Below are 9,567 nucleotides of genomic sequence, written 5' to 3' on the forward strand. Positions count from 1 at the left end.
TACACAAATATATACATACACTCACATGTATATATGTGTATGTGTATTACACAAACAGCCTAAATATGTGTCATTGGCACTCGAAAAACAAAGCGTAAATCAGTCCGCTTATTCCAAAGGTTCACGGGTTGAAAGACGGAGAAATAGTTATGTATGAGAACACGTAAAGGTTCGTATGACATTTAAACTGACAGAGGCCCTAACCCACTTCAACTGCCGTGTCGAAAGCATGTATATTTGATACATAAATGCTTATTGGAGATAAGTCGTTTTAACTGTGATATATAGGGATTGAAGAAGTTACAGTTAAAAGTTCTAGTAAAAGGACTATGAGGAAGCACATCCAAATATTTAACTGTAGTCGAATATGCTCCAAGATGCTCGATGATAACTCGCTTTTCAGCTCTCTGAAGATACGTGAACGATTCAACCCGGCTCTTGGGTCCCGAAAGCCGAAAGCCGGAAGCCGAACCTCCATAATTAATGAGAGTAATTATGGTTGAAATTACCCTGGATGATTCCACCGCCCGTCCCTACAATTGGATATGAAAATGATACGTAGTAGATTATTCTGAGATAAGTATACATGTTAGTGACTTCGCATACGATTGATAATCTTACGTAATGGGGACGAATATCGTGGATCTGTATGCTTTACTACGTGCGTATGCATCTGTATGTATACGCGAAGCCATAAAATGTATGAAAATCAGATAATCATGCCGATATATATATATATATATATATATATATATATATATATATATTATATATATATATATATATATATATAGTATATATGTATTATGTGTATATTGTGTATAAGGGACTCTATCTGTATGTGTATGTATGTGTGTGTGTATACACAACATATAGGCCTATACAACACATGTATATACTATATATATATATATAGATATATATATATATATATATATGTGTGTGTGTGTGTGTGTGTGTGTTATGTGTTAAGCTACAAATGTCCTTTGATATCTAATTCGCTCTACCCCGGAATTTATATATTTTCATATATGTTAACCGAACTTCTGAACTAAGAAATCATAACGTACAGTGGAAGCGCTTTTAACCACAAAGCTATTGTTTAACATACATGAAAATATATTAATTCCGAGGTAGAGTGAATTTAGATATTAAAGGACATATGTAGCTTAATGCGTATATATGAATCACGGTGATGTGATAAAAACATTATATATGTTATATATATATATATATATATATATATATATATATATCTATATATATATACTGTATATATAAATTTTTTTTATCACATCGCCTTGATTTATATGCAAACATTAAGCTACAAATGTCATTTAATATCCAATTCGCGCTAGTTCGGGAATATCACCTAAGGGAAATTATACCTGGAAAAAGGTTCGGTACCCAGTGACTCAATGGTTCGGTACCCAGTGACCCAGTAGTTCGGTACCCAATGACTCAATGGTTCGGCGCCCAGTGACTCAATGGTTTGGTACCCAGTGACTCAATAGTATTCACAGTAATAATGAAAAAGTAAAATATCCGCAATAAATATCATAATTATGACAGATTAAGGAGATGACACCTTGTCAATGCAGAGATTAAGTCCTTTAGGGAATAAAGGCCTCATTTTCCCATCTTTCCCACAATTTACATCTTCGTCTTGCTTCACTCCTTGGGATGCTTTGTATGATCTTTGGCTATTCACGCATCATCATATGGCTTCGAGTATCCACACAGATGCATATTCATTCATAAACATCTATGATATTCATGATCATGACGCAAGATTGTAAATCGTATGTGAGGTCATTAACATGTCCTTATTTCGGAATTAATGTGCCCCGCATCATTTGCATATGGAGTTGCAGGGAAGGGACGATTTCATCAGAGGTAATTGCAACCCACTGCGCAACCATAATTACTCGCGTTAATTATGATAGTTCGGCTTTCAGGACCCAAACCCGGGTTTTCTCGCTCACATACATATCTCACAGCGCCCGGGAGGCTAGTTAGCATCGAGTATCTTGGAACTCATTTGACTGCAGTTGAATATTTAAATGTCTTTTACCCCCTTTTCTTAGTTTTCTGTAAATAAAAAAAAAAATAAATAAAAAAACACTACTGAGACGTCTATTTGAATGTCCGTCCGCACTTTTTTCTGTCCGCCCTCAGATCTTAAGAACTACTGAGGCTAGAGGGCTGCAAATTAGCATGTTGATCATCTACTATCCAGCCATCAGACATACCAAATTGCAGCCCTCTAACCTCAGTAGTTTTTATTTGAGGTAAGGTCAAAGTTAGCTATGATTGTGCGCCTGGCACCGCTTTCCCCTAGGGGGATAGTGCCGTCAGTGCACCTCATGCGTTACACTAGGCATTACTTGAGGTTCTTTGCAGCGTCCCTTCGACCCCTAGCTGCAACCTCTTTCATTCCTTTTACTGTACCTCCGTTCACATTCTCTCACTTCCTCTTGCTATCCACCCTCTCCTAACAATTGTTTCATAGTGCAATTGCGAGGTTTTCCTCCTGTTACACCTTTCAGACTTTCAAACCTTTCTACTCTTAATTTCCCTTTCAGAGCAGATTACCCTCATAGGTCCCAGCGCTTTGACTTTGGCCCAAATCATATATTCCTATTCTTATTCTTCCTTCACCACTTTAGGCATTCCGCCCTCTTCCATCCTAACCACAAGTCCCGCTCAACGTGTCCTCTGCGATCTTACATAGCCAGTTATTAGTGGTTGTCTGGTTAAATCTCCTGTTTCTTCGTTGTTGTCGTAAATGGCACCAGTTATTCTACGCAAAATGTCTTCATAAACCAGTAGTCTTCTGTTCTTGACGTTTACTCAGTGTCGAGGTCTCACAGCCGTATAGTACTAATGGCCTGATGATGGCGTTGTAAATTCTTGATGTGGTAGACCTTGTGATGTTTCTTCTCTCTGAAAGATTCTGGTGACAGCAGCCACAATCGTTATATGATATAAATCCGCTTCGTTTTCATTTTAATAATGAAAATGAAGCGTTGCACAAGTGTGTGTTTGAGTGTGTGTGTATACGGTATACATATGTATGTCATTTCAATAATGAGAATGAAGCATTGCACAAGCATGTGTGTGTGAGTGTATGTGTGTATACGGTATGCATATGTATGTCTGATCCCTATGTATATAATCGCCTTTGTATACGTAATTTGCATACATCATTAGCATGAAAATTGACGGTAATGTGAGAGAGGGTCGAAACGGCAATTCTTGACCCAAGAAATGTTACACGCCTATCTAGTGCTCAAGTCAGGGTTTCTTTATAATTTTTATATATATGCTAATAGTGAGTGAGGCCGAGCTACCTGTCCTCTATCTATCCTGTGGTAGGGGTATAAGAATACTACCGCCATAGGTCCTGCTTGTCGTAAAAGGCGACTAAAAGGACAGCTGCTGCCTTGCAATCTTTTTTAGTAAAGGGCTAGGCCCACCGCCAGTGACAGTGGAAACTACTGCCTTGTAGTCTTACTTTTTAGTACAAGGCGAGGCCCACTGCCAGTAACAGTGGGAACTGCTGCCTTGTAGTCTTACTTTTTAGTAAAAGGCTAGGGCCACCGCCAATAATTGTGGAAACTACTGCCTTGCAGGTGGACTTTTTAGTCAAAGGCGGGGCCCACCGCTAATAACTGTGTTTTATGACAGGAAGGGCATGCTGTCGTAAAAACCCCTTTGCCAAATAAACCATGCCTGATGTAAGGAAAGGCACATCAGGCATTCGACCCCTTAGTGTAGGGATAACGGTAGGAAAGAAGTAAGGCCTATCCCGTGCTGGACGACGGAAAGTCTAACAGTGGAGTTTATCGTGCTTAGACTGTGGTTGTTGCACACAGGAAAATTAATGTATGGATGTACACTGCATTTTATTATATACTTCGTGCGCTTCATTTTGAGGTATCATTAACCCCCAAGGACCTTTAAAGTTAAGTATATCTTAGTTTAACCAGACCACTGAGCTGATTAACAGCTCTCCTAGGGCTGGCCCAAAGGATTGGACATTTTCTACGTGGCTAAGACCCAACTGGTTACCTAGCAACGGGACCTACAGCTTATTGTGGGATCCGAACCACATAATATCGAGAAATGAATTTCTAATCACCAGAAATGAATTCCTCTGGTTCCAGGCTGGCTGAGCGGGGAATCGAACTCTCGACTACCGAATCAGTAGGCGAGCACGCAACCCACTCGTCCAACGAGGAACTCCCGAGGTTCTTTAAGTATACTCTCTATTTGAAGGGAGAAGTTGCACGCATGTTTGTGTTAGCATGTTAACGAAACATCCTGCGAATGGACGAACGAATTTGGACGAATATGGAAACAAATTCTGGGAGGATGTCGCTCCAGATGTTCGTGACGACTTGACAGTTTGTCGCCATCGAAACGATCTCGTCCATTGTAATGCAAACCAATTTTTTCCCGTAATACCCTTGCCAAAAGTTAGCGCTTTTTACTCCCGTTGTTCCGCGTCTGTAGGAGACATATAACCTGAGGCTATCATGCAGGAAACCCTTAAAAAGAGATTTACAGTCGCGAATTTCCTCACGAATTTTCTCCCACCAGAAAATATTACTCGAACTACGTATCCCGCCGAGAGAATATTTTCGGGAGGTCTTACGCAACAAGCAGTAAATTCATGGATTACCCATATCAGGTTGTCAATCTCGGTAATTAGGGTAATTTATATCTTGTTATATATGCAGACATTTTTTTTCCTTCTAGATTTTATTGTTCTTTCCTCGTAATATCCCCAGGTGATTTTATTGAAAATTTGATGGGATTTGTATAGCTAATATAATGAATATAATGGAAAAGTATAGGTAATATAGGTAATATGAATATCATGTAAAAGGACTAATGATTATTGTGTTAGTATAAACGCGCTTATATGATAAAATGTTCAGACGATTTTGTAGTGAGTTATATAGTTTTTACAAATATATATTACGTTATTTATATATATATATTATATATATATATATATATATATATATATATATATATTCTAGATGAATATGTGTCAATGTCACATTGTAGAATCTTTTAACAATCGTGATTTACAATCAAGTTCTAAATCTTTCCAGTCCGGATCTCAGAGTTATATCCCTTGTGAATCTACACAGATTCCGTGGCATTACTTACACGAATAAGTCTTACATTTTACTCCACCCTTTAATCTTACTAATATTCGTGAATATTCACTAAGCAAGGCATTTGTTTCTTCATTAAAAAATCGCTCAATTACGTATTGTTATTAACATGTAAATAATTATGAGCTGAAGGTGTTGACAACTGTAAAAAGTTATAATTACGGGGCAATTACTCTCTAGGTAATTTTGCTCCAAGAGGGCGGGGTTTTCTGGGGACTATTGTGGAAACCTGATTTGATTTCATAAGATCCTCTTTTTAATATTTTTTTCAACAAATGAAATTCTAAGAATTTATTTACATGTAAGGAATTGTAACTTCTTTTTACAATATATTTTCCAGAATTTTAATTAGATGCAATACAGTTTCCAGTTGACCGAGAACGCCGTAACTAAGCAAATTTTATTTAAAACGGTCGACGAATTCTCTTACTTTCCCTAACATCTTGCCACACTTACGGTAAAGACTCGTGCTGGCATAAGGCCGTGTCATGTTTGACCCAAGTCGTATTGCTTTTGCATTTTACATGTCTCATCTTTCCACCTAGCTGTCTAACTTCTTTAACGTTGTCTTACTTCAATTTAAGAACGAATCCTTCGTTCGGACACTTATGGTCGAGTTATGTGCGACTAAGTGGTCTGACTGAACTGATTATAGTGATAATAGTGTCCATGTGCCTTCTTTATATAAAGCCTTGTAATGTTATAGCACCTGATAACTTACAGTCATAGAATAGAATAAAATATACAATTTAGGACGGAGGCCAAGCGCTGGGACCCTGAGGGTCATTCAGCGCTGAAAGGAAAATTGAGAGTAATAGGTTACAAATGTGCACCAGGAAGAAGGTGGAATGTACGATGGAAGAAAGATTATGACTGGAGGTACAGTAAAAGGAATGAAAGGCGTTGCACGTAGAGGCCGAAGGGACGTTGTAAAGAACCTGAAGAAGTTCAACAGTGCACCATCGGGGGCAGTTCTTTGTAGTGATGATATTGTCTTTTATATAATATATATAACAATTCCGTGTATAATGTTATGGTACCAGATAACTTACAATCAATCAGTCAGTTCCTTATAATATTTATGACGCTAGATAACAGACAATCAGTCATTTAAATTCTTAGAGATAATATTTTTTATAGTAAAATTCCGTGTATAATGATATGGCACCGGATAATTCACAATCAATCAGTCAGTTCATTATAATATTTATGACGCCAAATAACAAACAATCAATCATTTAACTTCCTAGAGATAATATTTTTATAATATTACTATATATAATTCCGTGTATAATGATAACTCACAATCCGTCAGTCAGTTCCTTATAATATTTATGACGCCAAATAACAAACAATCAATCATTAAATTCTTAGAGACAATATTCTTATAATATAATTCCGTGTATAATGATATGGCACCGGATAACTCACACTCAATCAGTTCCTTATAATATTTATGACGGCAGATAACAAACACTCAATCATTAAACTTCCTAGAGATAATATTATCATAATAAAATTCCGTGTATAATGATATGGCACCGAATAACTAACAATCAATCTGTCAGTTCCTTATCATATTCATGACACCAAATAACAAACAATCAATCATTTAACTTCCTAGAGTAGTTTCCAACGTCAACCTTCTGCTCTCAAAGTTAATAACAGCAAAGGGCACTAAACTGTCATTTGATATACTCACAATCCACAAACTCTGACGTACTATATACTACTACGGAGTGGGAGACGACCATTCATAATTACACTGTCCTTGAACAACAAAGGACGATGCAAAGAAATGAGAGCGATTATCGCGTATTTGCGTGTTACGCTTCTCCAACAAAGAAGGGTCAGAGTAAGAAGGATGATTTTGGTGATACGGGTAAATGATGATAATATACTTTATAGCCTCCCCTCAATTACGTTATCTTGGCTATTTATCTGTAGCGTATGTGTGTGTGTGTGTGTGTGTTTGCTGCCATTGCCCTAGACGTCTTCTTAGTCATACTGTTTCAGTTCTCCTCCTTTGCTCTGTCGGGTTTCGAAACATCTCGCGTTTTCGAACATCATACTGCGGCTTCGAACCATCTCGCGCTTTCAAACTATCCTGCGGCTTTGATTCATGCATTATTTTCGAACTATCCCTTGGCTTCGAACCATCTCGGTTTTTCTCGAACCGTCCTGCGGCTTCGATTCATCTATTGTTTTCGACCTATCGCTCGGCTTCGAACCATCTCGGTTTTGTTTATTTTATTATTTTTTTAACTTCCGTGGCTTCGAACCATCACTGGTTATTGAACCATACCGCGGCTTCTAGATGTGATCGCTTACTTGTTTAATTACCCAACTACGTTTGGGGTTTGCTCGACTAGCCTCTAGTTTGCTAGTTTGTTTTCCCGCCCTAAATACAGCCTCCCACAAAAAAACTCGTTACGAAAATATACTTTGCACCAGATATGGTAATGGCTTCGTGGAAGGTGAACAAGTCGATCTCCTGGGTGACAAATGATGTGTCTATCCGTATTCATATTGTTTTTTCGTCTACATATTGTTTTTTCCTTCCTTTCTAGTCTGTTTGTGTTTCAGAACGGTCATCGAGAAATTTTTTTTAGCATTTTAAACTAAACGGCAACATCTTTGAGAGCCAGACATAGATCTTGATACTTGACATGAGAATAATGGAGTTGAGTTAAAAAAAAAAAACCAGTTATGTATAGGATACTGTATTTTTCAAAATACAGAATAAAAAAATGGAGTTGTCACGTGGGATATTATTAAGGATTAATATAGAGTTAGCTGACAGCGAGTAGGAATTCTTACGCATGGGTGCGCCGACCAGGGAGTGACTAGTTTGCTATAAAAGTCCCAGGAATTTTGTTCTCAATGGCCGGGTTTGAGATAAAAGTTCGGGAAAGAGCTGAAGTAGGATGATAATTACTTGTGGAGAAAAAGGGGCCAACTACAGAGACGTGAAGGAGTTAGAAAATGTTAGTCCATCCGAGGAGACATCGTGTGCTTAATTATTTCTAGGAGCAGATTTTACTGTTCATTCACAGTGTCCTAATGATTTTGTCTAGCTTTCTTATAAACTTTTCCACACTGTTTCTGTTTACAACTTCCGGTGGCTGTAAGTGAAGAAGTTCCCACAATGGGATGTGTTGTATCTCTTCAGCTCTAGTTTCCATCCATTATTTCTTGCCTGGTTTTCGTTTAACGTAAATAGGTTACTGTCTACTTTTGTTATGCCTTTCAGTATTTTGAATGTTTCTATTAGTTGTCCTCGCAATCGTCGTGTTTCTAAGCCATACATGTTCAGGCTCTCTAGTTGTCTTTGGTAACCTATTTGCTTGATGGATGGAATTAATTAAGAGTTTGAAAATGTTAGCAAGAGGAAGTTGGGAAATGTTGGCAAATGGAACTAGATGGGAAATGTTGGCAAATGGAACTAGATGAGAATATTGGCCAGAGGAAGTTTTGAACTGTTAGCGGATGGACATTTTTTGGAGAGGTTTCCCAGAAGAGGAAGTGTGAAAGTATGCTATTTGTAGTCAGGTCATAAATCTACAACGAGAGAAGGAAGGAATGGCGGTGATCAGATGAATTTTAGGATAATTGTAAAGTTAAGGATAGATTAGCTTAACCAGCTCTCCTAGGGCTGGCCCGAACGATGAGATATTTTTACGTGGCTAGGAACCAGTTGGTTGCCGAGCAACGGGACCTACAGCTTACTGTGGGATGCGAACCACATTATATCAGGAAATTAATTTCTAATCACCAGAAATACATTTATCTGATTCCACGTTAGCAGAGCGAGGAATCGAACTCGGGACTATCGAATCGGTAGGCAAGCCCGATAACCACTCGTCCAACTAGGAACTAGGATAAATGTAAACGGCATCTGATTCATTTATATGAAATGGGATCCAAGCAACTATATATGGTCATTTTGCATGGCTGATTGAGAGTAAATACGTCGATAGATGACAGGACGAAGCAGGAGGTACTATAGTAGATTCACATCAACCGTGCATTTGATGTCTAGGCCAGTCCCTTACGACGCTCCTGATTGGCTGTTGATAAGCCAATCACAGGGCTGGAAACTTTCAGTCTCTGGAGAGAGTTCACATGGGCAGGATCTATGTTCCACCTCTCGATGAGGGATATACGTCTTTCAAAAGTATCCCTCAGGAGAGGTGGAACATACATCCTACCCCTTGTGAACTCTCGAGAGAGACTGAGAGTTTTCAGCCCTGTGATTGGCTTATCAACAGCCAATCAGGAGCGTCGTAAGGGACTGGCCTAGTCATCAAATGCACGGTTGATGTGAATCTACTATAGTTTCTATATTTTCTTAGAGAAGAATAATGCCCAGGGA

General features: G+C 38.3%; 1 pseudogene; it reads right to left on the minus strand.

The window, feature by feature from the left end:
* Positions 1 to 5,941: 5,941 nt before the first annotated feature.
* The window catches only part of LOC135224048 (protein tyrosine phosphatase domain-containing protein 1-like), a 120,833-nt pseudogene continuing 117,207 nt past the window's right edge, over positions 5,942 to 9,567 (minus strand).

Source organism: Macrobrachium nipponense, chromosome 10, assembly GCF_015104395.2.
Source record: "Macrobrachium nipponense isolate FS-2020 chromosome 10, ASM1510439v2, whole genome shotgun sequence".
Classification (NCBI taxonomy): domain Eukaryota; kingdom Metazoa; phylum Arthropoda; class Malacostraca; order Decapoda; family Palaemonidae; genus Macrobrachium; species Macrobrachium nipponense.